This window comes from Pteropus medius, unplaced genomic scaffold (genome assembly GCF_902729225.1).
Source record: "Pteropus medius unplaced genomic scaffold, Ma_sr-lr_union100, whole genome shotgun sequence".
NCBI lineage: Eukaryota > Metazoa > Chordata > Mammalia > Chiroptera > Pteropodidae > Pteropus > Pteropus medius.
The window spans coordinates 9953500-9970223 of NW_024349804.1; positions in this window are offsets into that span (position 1 = coordinate 9953500).

Here is a 16724-nt window from a genome sequence, read left to right on the forward strand (position 1 = left end):
AAATGGTTTTATATGTAAAAATATATATTAATAAATAGTTGAATCTTTCAGAAAGATAAAAATTGTATTCAGTAGTCACAGTTATCACTCATACGGCATTTTATAATTTATAAAGCTTTCTTTAATATAATTTGTTCATTCATTACATAAAATTTATGGAATGCTTGCTATGAGCTAAGCATGAGGTATGTAAACACAAGAAAGAACCCTGCCTCCTGGGGCGGGCCTACCTGTGGTAGCATGGGTGGAAGTACGGGATGAGGAGAGGGCAGATACTAGCATCAGCGTTCACGGCAGCCTCAGGGAGAAGGCACCTTCGTTATCATGCACACTTTACAGAGGAGGAAACCCAGAGTCCATGCTTCCGCCGGAAGCCAAAGATGACACTGTTTGGGAAACAGAATATAAATATGATTTATCTACTTCCAATACTTATTCTTTTTCTTCTTTTCTTTTCCCTTCCTAAGCAATTTGATCCCAAAGCCACGAGGTGGGGCAGAATGCCACTGACATCCACACCTTGTTGGGAAGAGCCGCGGTGGCTCGGAACAGAGATTTAAAGCAATGACTCGTCACTGTTCCATGATGTCTGAGGCCTCAGCAGAGAACAAAGGCGGGCTGGAGAGGATTTAGTAGCTGAAGGCCGGATTCAGCTGAAGACTTGATCACCTGTAAGGGACATCACTGGGACACTGGAAGTTAATGTTTACTGCTGGTTGGGGACTCTGCTGCAGCTCTCAGAGAGAATCTCTGCACATGTCCCCTTCCTACGGTCTCTCTGCTTCCCCATGGCATGGAGACTGAGATCCAAGAGTGAGCGCCCCAAACACACCATGAGGAAGCTGTGCTGCTTTCGATGACTTGACTCGGAAGCTACATAGCATCATTTCCTCCACAGTCACAGGCCCACACATCAAGGGAAAAGGACACAGATCCCACCCCCGAGAGGAGGAGTGTAAGCAACACACTGTAAGAGCAGCATGTGGGCTGGAAGATCTTTACGGAACCATCTTGGAGAAGACAAGCTGTTGCAGATAGAACTCAACAGCGATTTTGAGACATTCCTCCTAAAAATGTATAATGTGAATCTCAACATGAAGAAATAGTAGACAAATCCAAGTTGACGCATATTTTAAAAATAACTGGCCTGCACTCTTCACAAGTGCCAAGAGCATGAACTTGAAGGAAGGAATGACGGATCGTTTCGGCGTGAAATAGGTTGAAGGGATGTGACAACAAGAGGCAGTGTGTGATTCTGAATTATACACTTTCACCATAAAGGACATTACTGCGACGGTCACAAAACTTTAATGGAACTTGAAGATTAGACGGTAACATTGTATCAAGGTTACATTCCTGATTTTGATGAGATTATTATGGTTTTGTAAACGAATGTTCTTGTTTAAAGGAAAAAAATATTACAGTATTTAGGGAAGACAGGGTGTCAGGTCAATAATGTACCCTCAGAGTTCTTCCACATTTAATTTCTGCAAGTTCAAGATTTCTTCATAAAATATGCATTCTCCTTTTTTTTGATTAACCATAGCAACAGCCGAATGCCAAGGCCATTGTCACCAAATCCATTAAGGCAACTAAGTCTATCTTCAGACCAAGAAAATATGTACCAGATGTAAACCTAAAAGTAACAAATGAACAGGACAAACAAACTGAGACTCATGGACATGGACGATAGACTAGCGGTTACCAGAGGGGAGGGGGGTGGGGGAGGGGGGAGGTAGATGGAGTAAAAGGGGTCACATATATGGTGACAGAAAGAAATCTAACTACGGGAGGTGAACACACAGTGTAAATATATATCCATGTAAATCTATACATAAATAAATAAATATATTTACATGTATATATATTTACCTTGTGTTCACCTCCCGTAGTTAGATTTCTTCCTATCAACACATATGTGTCAAGATTATTTTTAGACTTTCTCGACTTCTGAAAATCACCTTGTTACTATGGATAAATCTGTTTCTTAATTGTCCTTACATTTATACTTAATTGATTTTCGACAAAGGTGCAGAGAAAATCAATGAAGACAGGATAGTCTTTTCAACAGATGGCTCGAGGACTCTTGAAAAAGACTGAAGTTAGACTCCTACATCACAACATGTGCAAAAAAGTAACTCGAAATTTACTATAGCTCTAAATGAAAAAGAAATTAACACCCACAAAATTATTAAAAGAGAACATCGGAGTAAATCTTCATAACCTTAAGTTAAGCTGTGGTTTCTTAGGTGGAAAAAAAAGCAAGAACCACCAACGAAAGAATAGATAAATTGCAAATTATCAAAATTAAAGACTTTTGTGATGCAAATATCATCAGAAAGTGAAAAGGCAACCCACAGAATGGAAGAAAATATTTATAAACCATATATCTAATAAGAAAACTATCATGTAGACTATAGAAAGAACTCCTACAACTCAATAATAAAAAGACAAGTAAAATAATTTTAAAATGAAAACGGATTTGAATAGGTTTTCTCTATGAACATCTTCTTTACATCATAAGTTATTAAGATGCAAACCAAACAATAAAGACATACTACTTCTTACCAATTGGCTGACAACAGTCAAAAAGATATAGTAAGTGTGTGTGAGGGTGTGGAGAAGCTGGAACCTTCATGCACTGCTACTGGGAATGAAAAATGCTGCAGGCACTTTGAAAAACAGTCTGTTATTGTCTCAAAATGTTAAACATAGTTACCATGTGACCTAATTCCTTCTCAGGTATTTACCCAAGAAAAAGAAAACAAATGTCTACATAAAAAACTTGTACGCAATTGTTCATGGAGAGATTATGCATCATAGTCAAAAAGTAGAAACAACCCAAATGTCTATCGACTGCTGAATGGATAAATAAAATACGGTGTGTTAATTCAGTGAAATATTATTTGGCAATATAAGAAAATAAGGTGCTGATACATGGTACGACATGAATGCACCCTATAAAATCACGCTGAGCAAAAGCAGTCATGAAAGACCACATATTGTATAATGCCATGTCTTGAAATGTCCAAATCCGTAAAGATTGAAAGTAGATTAGTGGTTGTCTAGAGCTGCAGAGGAGGAAACCGAAACTGATTATTAATGGGTATGGGATTTTTTTTAAGAGGGATGAAAATGTTTTAAAATGACTTTATGGTAATGGTTGCACAGCCCTGTGAATATACTGAAGCACACTGAATGGTACACTTTAAGTAGGTGTATTGTATGTAAATTATATGTCAATAAAACTGTTTAAAAACAGGTGTAGTGAGTGGCTGAAACGGATTAATAGATCTTAATGAAAAACGACGGGTAAAGAGTTCACTCTCATTAACACTAGATTAGTAAAGTTTAATCATTAAGACTAAATTAACCAAATGGAACAGTTTGGCAGGCTTCTAACACCTCGATGCCCCTTCGTCCCTCAAGCTTGGTTTAACTCAGGTTCCGCTTCCTCTATGAAGTCTTTGCTGGCCTGTCCCCTCGGAGATCATGCTTTCTTCTCAGATTGCCTCAGATCCATGTTTACAGACTCAAAGCATGGCACCACATGTCGCGTTGTCCACCTCCCCCACTGGGCAGGCGTCGACCATGCCACATATATCTGTTCCACTGTATTCAGCAAGAACATAGGGGTTTCTCAAACAAAACGCTTGTGCAGAAACAGGCAACCAGTGGTCCAAAATTTGTGTCCAGTCGTCTACAACCAAGCAGAAGACGTGCTTCGCCTCACCTATACACGTGTTTTGTAAGATAAACTATGTGCCAATGTTAAAACAGTGGGCATTTCCATATAAAATGTCTAGATTCCTAGACTCTTGAAAATTTGCAGAAAATTGGGTCTCGATTCCTGCGTGGTCATGTTCAACTCAATAGTTGCTGTCGGCTCCACACTGTGGTGACCCTGACCACGCCTGTCTACACACCCAGCCATTTAAATTCATTTACATTTTCTGCCTGGCCTAAGCACTCACTTGATTATGTAATTATGTCAAGTATTATTCAGCTTTCAATGAAAAAGGTTTTTTGTTTTTTTTTTTAATTTTATCAAAATTGACTCAGAACTAAAACTGGCATCAAAATGACCTCAGATGACTTATGATTGGAATAAATGGGTGAGTCATCAGAACATTTATATGTTCTATTATGCATGCCGATGTCAATGCTGTAAGGTGTACTTTCCACCTGTGGTTACCAAATAATTTAGTAAATAATTTATCTGTTTTTTTTTACCTTGGTAAAATTCCCCTAACGCATCTTTTGTTGATTTTAATGTTCTTTGGGTTCTGCTGAGAAGTCCAAAAATTTCCTCCCAGGATGTGGGTGGGCTCTGAGGCCACTCTCCATTCGTAAATTCTTGTCTTTCAAGCTGACTCATTCCCCTTCTGCCACAGGACCCGTGACTCAATCTTGTTTGCAGAAAGAGAAGTGATCTTATTTACACTTACGGTGTTGAGAAGTATCTGTACACTGATGACTTTTAACCATGCATCTTCCGCAAACGTCTTCCCCAAAGATCGGATATGCATGCGTCTGGACATTGATTAAACAACTCGAACCCGAGCTTTTGGTAGTCCCCCAAGCGTACTCCTGCTGCCTTTCCTGCCTCAGGCATGGCGACTCCATCCTGCCAGCCGCTCAGACGAAACCTCTGGAGTCAGTCTCGACCCCTCTCTTGTTCTCGCCCCCGCCCCTACATTTTATCGATTAGCACATCCTATTTATTGGCTTGCTCTCCAAATAGATTCAGGTCTAGTCCCGTCTCTCACTTCCAATTCCACTCCTTGTCCAAGCCAGCCTTGTTTGTTCCTTAATACATTAAAAAAGCCCCCACACGGGACTTCCTGCTTCTTTCCCTGCCCCCAAGTCCCTTTCAGTGTATTCTCAAAATGGCACCCTGAGTGACTCTTCTGAAATACGTCACATCTTGTGTCTCATGCACTGGCTTCCCCATTTCCCTCAAACTACAAGCCAACAAACTTCAAGTGGCCTTGAGGCCACAGACGACCCAAAAAGCTTCTGTCCCCTCTCTGGTCGTTTCTTGATTGTGTTCCCTCCCTCCATGCTAGACACTGGCCTCACTGAGCTCCATGAAAACCGTGAACTGTTCTTCCTCAGATATGTGCGTGGCAGGTAGCCTCTCCTCCTTCACCTGTCTACACAGAGTTTACTGTCTCTGTGAGGCACCCACGGACACCCTCTTGAAAATGGTTCTCCCAGCACCTATGGTCCTTCCCACCTAGTTTATTCTTTGCCTTGGTGATGATCACTATCTTTATATTTTGTAATATATATTATGTTATCATTAATAGTTAATATGAGTAATATATTCTTAATAAGATAGTATATTATAGTTTTATTAATACATATTAATAATTGATATGCATATATTTATATTTTGCAATATATACATATACAAATAAAAATATACATGTATATACATATACACATACCTAATATATATACATATGCATATTTAGGAAATTATATGTGAATGTTTGTATATTACTTATATGTAAATTAGATCCATGCCCATTCATATATTTTACTTAGTCATATATTTTACTATATATTTTACTTATTCATCATGTTCATTATGTGTCCCACCCTTCCAGAACACATAAGCACTGTGAGGGCAGAAATTTATGTCGGCCGTGTGTTCTGCTGGGTTCCCAAGGCTGAGAACAAGAGCTCAAGGAATTGAATTAGCCACTTTCGTCCACACCCTATTGGCCAAGACCCAGTTGCATGGGCCACAGCCTCACCGCAGGGGACTCTGGGAAATACAGAGGAGCAGAGAGAGGTACCCTAGCCACCTTGGCCACCTCCAGGATGTCAGCATAAGCAGTGCTAGACTGGCTCTTCTCTCTCTCTCTGTCGCACCGACCCGCACCGCTCACGGGTCATGCGAGGCTGCACCTTCATGGCCCTTTGTGTCTTCTAGTTCCTTCCTTCCAGGGGCACGCACTTTTCTGCTTCTGTTATCACTTACCGAGGAGGTTCCCTACTGCTGGGCCTGCATGTGTCCCTTTTGCCCCTCATCCTAGCTACCTTCCAGTCAGAGGCGGTACCGGTTAGCAAAGCCAGAGACAGCCTCTCCTTCCTCTTTAGGGAGGGAAAGTTCCATTTCCTTCTTTAAATAAAGGCAAATTCATTTCTTATTAGAAATTTGGCAGTTCCCCAAATGCTCCTGCAGAAGGACTCTCTGTGTGCCCCTCCCACCTAAGGACTTCCTCAAGCTTGAAACTTGCTCTGTCAACTTCCTGGCTTTAAAACAATCCACTCGCCTCAGGCACTCTGAAGTTCAAATTCACCTGCAGGGCAGAATGCAGACTTTAAGAGGCCTCCAGAAATTATAAAGAATTCCCATTCAGAGCGATAAAAGGAGATGAGGACATTTCCATTTTCCTTTTATTTACATTTATTGCATTTCAGTAATTCCAAATTCCAAGAAAGCGGCTCACTTCTTCTCTGCCGTCACCCCAAAGAGCCTAGCACAGTGCTTGGCACACAGTAAGAGTGTAATACATATTTATTAGATCACTGAAATGATTGTTGCTCTCTGCTCTATGAATGTCCAGTCACATTTACCTGTGACTAAGCATCACAGATCAATATCATCATTCCATTCTGCAGATAAGAAAATGAGGATTCACGGAGATAGGACAATTGGCCTAAGTTCCACGCATAGTAATGGATGGAACTGCAAATGGAATCAGGTCTTTCTGGAGCCACGGTTCTGACTCTGTTCATCCCATCCCACGGGGTGGTACGTTAGTGTGAGCTCCTGGCCCATACCCATGAGACGGCCCTGCAGGATGGCCGTCACTCAAGGCGGACGGGGCCCTGTGATACCCTCGCATAGGACACAGAGAGAAGGGCCTGCAGATCTCCATCCTGCTCTCTTAGAAAAAAAGAAGTAGGCACCCACACAGATCCCACGCCCCCCACCACCACAGCCACACGAACACCGTAGTCACAGACCTGTATCTGTTTACCCACAGAGACCCCGGTAGTGATTGTGACACTCACGGCAATTGGCTTTGATCTGACACAGTGCGTGCCAGCCACTGTGACTTAGTCTTTCGTCTCGATCTTCAGATCAGTTCTCTGAGAGAGGTAATACCAGCATCTGTATTAATCAATTGCAGTTACATACCTTCTCGCGGTCACATGTATTGAGGTGTCTATTTTGGAACTTCCGTCCAGCTCCATCTGACGGCAGACGCTGAGATTATAATCTTGATGCCAGATGCCATCAGACAGGGATGTAGACATAGGCAAAGAAAGACACACAGAGACACGTGTACAGAGATACTCCTAAGCCTCGAATTCTTGGAGGTGGCCTAGGCCAATGTCTGAGGGTCCTGCAGATTAGAGAATACTCACCAGCTCTAATTCCCTGTCTCGTTCCTGGGAGAGAGCCCAGTGTAGACACATCCAGAAGCATAGCCAAAGGAAGAGCATCCTCGAGCACAGTAGGAAACCCTAGCTTGCGAGCTGGCTCCAAGCCACTCCAGCTAATCCGTAAAGTGCACAGCCTCTTATAAAACCACGTTGTTATTAATGCCACCATGCTCTCTCTCTTCCGTTTGCTGGTTTTCTAGTGATAGAGAAGATAAAAAGGAACTAACTTTTATTGGACATCTATTTTGTGCCTGAAGCATTACATAAATAATCTCATTTAAGAACCTGTAGGAAATATGTATGATTATCCCCATTTTACAGATGAAGAAAATGAGACTCCAAGAAGGGGGTCACGTAGCGAGGTCACCTAGAGTGGCTCTTTCTGCAGCCCATGGTCTTCCTCTCGCACCTCGTAGAAGCCGTTAGCTTTCTCATGAACTGAAAATGACAAAATGAGTCGAGTACAGACTGTTCTACAGCACTGTTCTAAACTCTTGGACTGAAAAAGTACATCTCGTTTTTATAAAACCCTCCAAGGTAGTTCCCATGATTTTACAAAAGATGATGGTGAGGAACGTGTTGTGGAAATAACTTAACAAACGCCATGTAGCTGGAAAGTCCCAGAATTCTAATGCACGCAGCCAGTCCTGGCACCCAGCCTCTTCCGCATCAGGCTGCGCTCCCTGCACAATGTCACATGTGCTCCCTGCACAATGTCACGCGTGCTCCCTGCACAATGTCACGCGTGCTCCCTGCACAATGTCACGCGTGCAGTGTAATGAGCACAACAGCCTGCTACGCAAACAGACTGGTTCAGAGCAACGTTTACCTCGACTCTCCCTGGACGTTAAAGGACGTTTCCCATTGCTCTGGGAAAAAAGCAATTAGGTCATAAAATATGTATGCTTGTCGGTCACTGTTTTTTCATTGAAGACAGCCAAATAAAATAGAACTCTGAATAGATACTGTGTTAAAACAATGGTCTCTTTGGAGTGGGAGGGAATAGAAGACAGAAATGTCGTATAGAAAGAAAGACTTTGTTAGTTGTCACGAAGCCTAACTTTGCCTCGATTATTTTTGCTATGTCCGTATGAGTTTTTGGTTATAATGAGTCATAAGTTGTTCTAGAATATTCTTTATCATTTGGATAACCTGTTTTTTTTTTTATATGTCTTGCTATTTTCAGCTCTATGAATGATGTCCATAATCTTTAATTCTTGTTGATAGTAAATTGAATTACGGAATTTCTGTTTTCATCTATCAAGACAATTCTCTCTTATTATCACTAAGGAGAGATTATCTAGGACCATCCTAGGGAATACGCCAGAGAGAGATGCCTCCAAGAACAGAATCCTAAGAGAGGTCAGCTTGCTGAGTGAAGGGGATGTTACCTGTAGATCTTTTTAAAAGGCCAAAATCAGGATAGAGGGACACAGAGGGAAATATAATAGATAAGAACAAATTTTGAGTACCAAACATTATGAGACTTGGGAGAAATGGGCTAAAGATACCAAGATTATCAAATGAAAGATAATAGGACAGAAAGACGCATGATGATTCAAAGTAGAGGCTAATAAATACTGAGATGCCTTTGGGAATTGCAGAGAGGGACAGAATTCATTTAACCTGTGCAGCTGACGTATTGCAAAGGCACCAAGGGGACTCGGGGGGGTTGCGTACTTTGTTTGGGGTGAGGAAGGGCCTGACACGGGAAAACTCAGCTTGCACCAGCCAGAGCAGAAGCCATTTGAGAAGACAGAAGAGTGATTTTGGAAGACAGAGATGCGAAATCAATCCAGGAGGCCAAGTCAAGCTGCAGAAGGAAGTAAGAGGGGGCTGGATCTGGCTAGACCCTGCCCTCCTTCTTTCTAGAAACATGGCTGCTGACCACTGCAAGGACCTAAGCAACTGACGGCCTTGACCTCTGAAGAACCCAACAGCCTCAGCTATGCCGAGACGAGCTTTGTCCCATGGGAGAAAAAGCCACCTTTTCTTTTTTCTGCTACCTGAGACTCTTTGCCACATGCAGCCAAACAAGGACAAGAACTCGCTATTGTATGTTTGCAAGGAGAACGCATAATCGTTGGTAGATAAGGGCTGGTAAATTTGTATTGATCGTGCCTTTGGCCTGAACAAGGCTCGTATCAAGTTACAGTTCCTTACTGTTAATTTTTCAGTTAATCCTTACTGCAAAAGCAAACATGCAGATCTCGGCTCTGTGGTTGAGTCCATGGAAATGCCGGTAAGGAACGTTGTTGGTTTAAAATTTCTTAAGTATTGTTTACTTTACTGATTTCAAGGAGCTTAGTGGTTGGTTACAAGCACTGGAGGAAAATGTCCATGTCTATAGCAGAGACCTCGATTGAAGAGTAAAATATATGATAAGATATATAGATAAAGGACCTATCTTGATGTCTGACATATTAAGCCTTGAATAAATGATAAGGGTTCTCATATTAAAAGACCAGTTTGAAAATATCATTTAAGGTGCTTTGTTATCGTTGTCACTGATGATGATGATGTTTGGGCTGGTGTGTTTCCTTGAATTCATTTTGAGAATAAAACGATGTGTATCTTAGGGCAGGAAAAAGTCTCAAAATCACACACAGTGCTAACTATTGGTTAGGAAGGGGCCACAGGAATGTCGCAGCCCAAAGACCCAAACCCACTAATAAAGCATTATCATCTAAATAAAAAAAAGCATCTAAATAAAAAAAAAAAGCTTATTTAAATAAGCCCATGCCTGAAGATGAGTATTTGTCTCACGAAGCTATAAATGGTTCATTCACATTTCACTCTGTATAAAACATGTTTCAAAAAATTATAATAATATCAACACTTGTTGTCACCTTTCATTTTTAACCATGTCTAGTGCACAATAATTATAAGGTCACATAAATTATGGCCTTTTTTTTTTCACAAATGAGTTGAGTCAATTTGAAATATGTTATGAATTTGTTAACTGAAGCCAAAGTAAACCTTCAGTACCAAGGGAAAGGCCACAGTTTCGCCATGGTGATTTAGCAACAAATTTGGCACTGAGCTTCCTGGTAGCCAGGGCAAAAATATTACATGACTAGTTGTGTGATTCTCATTTCTAGGAATGAAAGATATTGAGTCTTATAAAATCATTTTTGTACGTGGGAATTTCTATGGGGAACAGAGAACAATTCAATGGACAATGGAGAAGACTGGAACTTCTGAAGCAGTATTAGTGAGCCCGGATCGTCTCCTCCCCTCTGCTGTTGATTTTTGGCATGGATGAAAAGCTTTGGTAAGGGACAGACCATGGACATCTACTTCTGTGAGGTTCCCTAGGGTCTAGACATATGTGGAAATATCAGTGGAGTTGTTCAATGGCCTTCTAAGACAATATACAACATGATGGGTAAAATGAAGACTCAGCCTAAGAAAAAAAGCATGTGGAATGGTAAATTCAACTCCAAAGGGGTTTTAAAAAAGCAGGATTTATCCCTAGAGAACCATGGATGTCTCACTATCATGCGTTGGCTGTCTATCCCTTAACCTGAGTCTGCTTAGGTCTCTATAGACTGTGCGATGACTGGATCCTTGGAAGACATATGGTAGGTTCAGTCTAAAAACTCATCTTACACACCCATCAGTGGGATGCAATTCAGCAATTAAAACAAATGAACTAGATTTATATGCACCAACACATACCTTTAAAAAACATCATGTTGAATGAAATCTAAGCTAGTTACAGAAAGATAAACATTATATGATAATGTTGGTATAAAATTTTTAAAACTTCAGCATATGGTGTATGGATTCAAGGTACAAATATTTGCCTGGTAAATTATACATGGAATTCATCCTAATAGTTGTCCCTTGGGAAGGAAGGGGTCAAAGCAGCAAACATCAACTTTATGGTAATATTATATTATTAACAACAATGTGTGAAGCAAATATTATAAAATGTTAATACTCATTAATTACAAAAGGCAGGTACACAGATGGTTGTTAAATTATTCTCTTTTTTGCTTCTGTATCTTTCAAAGAATAAAAGCAAACCTTTGTTAAGTTCACATGAGAGCCAGCCGCAACTGCTCTGAGACACCTGTTACACCCTAAACCTCAGATCAGGGAGTTGTTCCTGCACCTGCCACAGGCTACACAGCTTTGCCACCCTCAGGTTCAGAGCTGGCCCAGAGAGGGACCTCAGCACCTAGGGGAGTTAGAATAACGCAGAGGAAGTTAAAGTCCTCTGAGACTTCACCTGATTCACCATTTAAAAAATCTAGAAATATTTCAAGGCTATTTCGAAGCAGTCCGGGCTCCTGTTGGGACTGCATCATAGATCAAGAATTTTTGTGGAAGCTTCCTTTTGTAGAACCTACAGAGTTATGGGTAAGGATTGGTTAAACTCCTGGCATAGACCCTTGGCATGTACTTGGTAAATTCTTCAAAGCTTCGCTCGTTAACAGTACTCAGATTTCCCTGATTCTGAACTCAAACTACCTTACTAAAGGAGATATACATGTGGAGAAGCTGAAATCATCAGACGGTCATTCACGTTTTTGAGCAGATCTGGAGCGTGGGGTGGGTATCCCCATTTTGAATATGTAGGTGTGTATCTGTCAATAATACAGGTGCGTTGGAACAAGTTATCTTCTCCCTGGAAAGTACCACTCTACCCTCTGGCAAATGTGTCAACCTGGCTAAGTTTTACTCAGTCTGCAGACCTCCTGGGATCCCTTCCAGGAAGCTCCTCCCTCTCCTACCCTGTCTTCAGGTTTGGTTACAAGACCCATGGCAGCCTGAGAATGTCTCCTTCCTAATATCTCTCAGCGGATCCTTTTCTATTGGCAGTGAATATGTGAAGGGAAAAGGAAGGATTGAGGGTTTTTTTTCTAATATTAATGGCTTTTTTCAAAGCTGTTTGACAATCATCCATGCATATATTAATTTTATTGCATTATCTGTCATCTTTATGTAGCATTAAAGGAAACAAAAATTCCATAATCTTGCGAGTAGATGAAGCTACAGAAAGCCTGGCTTGCTGACACACTTGTCTAAGGGGGTGACCCATGGCCTCCGTTGTGCAGTGGCTGTGGCTGGCTGATCAGCCACGGGTGGACATCTGACAAAAAGACAATCTATTCTTTGGCTGACCTTTGGTTTATGGCCAGAACCGACACCAATAGTACTTAGCATTTCTTTATGGTTCAGTATATACCATGTAGTGGACTAAGCACTTGCCATACATCATCTGGTGTATTCCTCACAAAATTACAACGGCAGAAAGAACCATCACGATTCCTATAGGACTATGAGAAGATTGACATTCTGAGAGTTTGGCACGTCACTGAGTTAACAAACGTTGGAGTTGGACTTTGATCTGTTGTTTGTGGAACTCCAAATTTAAATTCTTATGGCCCTGTGTGACAAACATGAGTCTTGACATCAAATTCCTCTCTCACAAATGTGGGATTCGGGAACATGGAGAGCCCTCAGCCGTTATCCAAGGGTCGAAAGCCGAGAGGATGCCTTTAGGTAAAGACTCATCTAGTGAGACCACAGGAAATGAGGAGAAAAGAGCACGTGGGGGCAAGCAACGGAAGCCCAGTGCCAGGGGGAGAACTGAGAAGACGAGCAGGAAGAGGAACCGAGCCTGTGACAGGTGGGGACGAGGCAGATGCGTGAGTTTCTCCAGCTGAGGGCACTGGGGCCCTTTTGGGTGAGTTCTGTCTCTGTGTGGTCTTCATGAGGACCTATCTTGACGTTTCTAATATTTCTATGGCTCTCGCTATCTTCACATACGTCTCATTCTTAAAAAAAAAAAAATCACCTTCAAGTTTAATCAAATAGGCATAGAGAAAACACATACACCACTGTGTGTAATGCTTTCCTGCCCTCTAGGTGGATTTCACGTCCCCTTTCACGGCCAAAGGCACTGAGGCTCGGATAGTTCCAGTCACTTGCCCAAGGTCATAATTCGATTCCAACCACGACAGATTTTGAAACCTATTGTTGTGGCTCCCAACGTGCTTCCTAAGGGGAATCTCAAGAATAGCATGTGAGGGCATCCCTGGGGGAGATAAATGCTGTGACATGTGGCCAGCGGGACATTTTGGCCTCTTATGCATAAAGCAGGCTGAGAACTAACTGATTGTGAGGGACTCTGGTTGATGGAACTTGGGTCCACTCAAGAGTGAGCAGGGCACATGTGTGTAGGTGTTCGGTGCATGTGTTAGCACACAACTGTTTGTGTCTCAGTGGAAATGTGAATGCGTGATGGGCCAGGATGCTTCCGTGGGGGAATACACGTATGAACATATGTGTGTACACATATGAAGAATGTAGATTTTTATAATCTATAAAAGAAACTTTGTGATCAACGAAAAGAAAATCTATTGAAAGAAATCAAAATTCCCAGTCGGAGATCTGGCCTAAATCCATCTCTCTAAGGTTTTGTTTTTATAGAACACATCAACCCTGAATTTGCCAAGATCTAGCCTAGATTAGATGCAAGAATCGCTGATTTCACTAACCTTGAGATTTCTAGGGCTTTTTATCTTCCTGCTGAGATATTGAATTGTAAAGAATTAGAAAAATTTCCGGGGACCCTTTATGAACAGCTAAGCAAATAAGCATCATTGTCATGCACACAGGGTTCCGTGGCTCACAGAATACTTTCACTTCTGTAATTTTATGTGACCCACATAACGAATCTGTAGAGAAGGCATTGTCAAATCGAAGAAACCGAGGCTTAGGAACATGAAATTATGCAGTCACTAGGACATATTGAAAGACAGGGGGTAGAAATCAAATTTTCCATCCGGCCTTCTCCTTCCCAGGATTGCGCTCTTGAAAGTAGAACCCCAATGTGTTCTCTTAATTCACTGACTCCCTTCGTGGTAAACCATCCTCTACTCGTTATTTTTAATTAGTTTCTTCCCAAGAGTTTTATGTGCCTCTTGGTAACTGCAGCTTTCCGCTCTTCACGGTAAGAGTCCCTCTTTTCTCTTTATTTTGTCAGTGTGGCCTAGAGATTCACCTTCTGCCTGCATATACACCCCTCTGAGTCTTCCTCAGAGCTTTGCCTCGTCCCTCTCAGCCAGAGTGGTGTTTCTGAAACTCGAGTCATGCACAGGCCATCTGAAAGGAAAACATTCTCACCGGACTCCTGGTGTTGGCTGAATAATTGTATTATAATGAAACTTAAATATAGAGATGTATAAATTCATTATAATTACTCGATGCATGTAGCATTTAGGCTAGTGTAAAACCTAAAAATATTCGCAAAGTGATCACAAACAAAACTATAAAACCATTTTAATCCGAATGATCCACATCAGATTCACATGTCCGTTGATATGATTTTGATGAAACTACAAATGTTGTTTGAAATATGAACGCAGTAATAGCTGCTTTGGCAAAGTGTGTGTGTGTGTGTGCGTGCGTGCGTGTGTTGTCTTTATCATCTTGGTGTGATTAAATAATTCAATCCTTCCATCATTTGTCTCTATTCAACTTATTGTTATAACTTGTGATGCCATTTTGCTTTTACTTAAAATAAATGCATCATTTCCATGTTAAATTCTACTTGCGTTCTTTTTCCATAGTTAAGGTAATACTACTTGATGGCAACACAATAAAAAAGACACAAACACGAGGAGGGAAATGTTTTGGAATGTGTAGTTATAAAGTAGTCCTCCAAACGATCTAGAATGAACTGAAATTATGTAAAAATTATCTGTGAACGAATCAGAAAAAGGACTTTTTCAAACAATCTTTCGAGAGAACTCAAGAACAGCACTTGAAGTAAAACAGCTCTAGCAAAATGAATATTGAGGTGTGTGGATCCCCACAGCCTACAATAGTTTGGTAAATGCCATGGAAACTACGGAAGGTACTTTCCAATAAATTATCAAATAGTCCTGTGACGGAGCTACTTTCCCGCCATTTGCCTGTCAGTTCCTGAGAAGTACAAGATCACGTCTAAGATCAAAAAGCCAGCAAATATCAGATCCGGGATGAGAGCCCAGTTTTCTGGCTCAAAGAGCACAGAGCAGACTAAAAGAGAGAAGGCAGGTGTGGCTGCTTCGCAAATGGGTGAAGGGCAGAGAAGGGCTTCCTGGGAACCCCTAAACCCCACGTACGGCTAGAGACCTGAGACTCATAAGCGCTCTTTAAAAGGAGCTAATGTGTCTGCCTGCCAGGGCTCCATCAGAAGCCAGTGAGACCCAGGTGTGTTCAGAGACCAGGCTTCACACTAGACAGAGATGCCGTTTGGCCAGGAGACTCGGGGAAGGAAGCAGTGCCAACACAGGAAGAGCCAGAGGCACAGAGGTGACCCGGTGGGACTCCTGGAATAGGGGCCAACAACGAGGCTCCTCAGGAATGCCCCGAGAAAAACATGCTCGAAGGGGCATCACCCAGTCCCACTCCTGACCCGCCCAGCTCTCCAGAGTCAAAATCCAGGAAAAGAAGGGCTGACTTCCAGAATGGCAGGGGTAGGGCCTCTGAAGATCGACTCCTCGAAAAAGCGACGAGAAAACTGGCAAAAGCCACTTTTGTGGGACACGGGGTTTTGATAATCAAAGGAGTAGTTATTCAAGAAAAATGGCTGAATCTGAGAAGAATAGAGTGCCTCTGGAATTTCAAATTGTCTTAATCCATCGCCATCTCCCCAGCTCTTGAAAACCAACAGCTTTGCAGCTACAGTAGCTGTGAAAAACAGCAGCCTCTAAGCCACGGGAGGGGACTGACAGGGTTTGGACCGCCCCCCAAGCCCTTCCCCTGGGAACTATCATTATTTGATCTGTCTGGAAGCTCCCTGAAAAGCCCCAGTCTCAGAGTTCATCTTTATCTGAACTTCTCCAAAGCGAGAAGTTCCCCACGAGGAATCTGGCAAAGCAACTAGCCACGATCATGGGACGTCACAGTTGCCCCAGCGGCATTGCCAATGTGTGCTAATAAGAGACTAACCAAAGCAGGATAAAACTCAGTGGCTTAAAACAACACACATTTATGATCTTACTGTCCCGGAGGCTAAAGTGTGACACCAGTCTCCCTGGGCTGAAATCAAGGTGTGGGCAGGGCTGCCTCCCTTCTGGAAGTTCTAGGTGAGAAGCCATTTCCTTCCTTTTTCCTGCTTCTAGCAACCGCTTGGCTTAAGGTCCCTTTCCTCCATCGTCACCTGCAGCCTCCTGCATCTCTTCGATCGGTTTTCCAAGTCACATCTTCCTCTAGTCCTTCTTCCACTTATAAGGACCTTTGCCATTACATTGGTCCCTTTCCATTAAGCCAGCATGATCTCCCCATCTCAAAGTCAGCTAATGAGCAACCTTCAT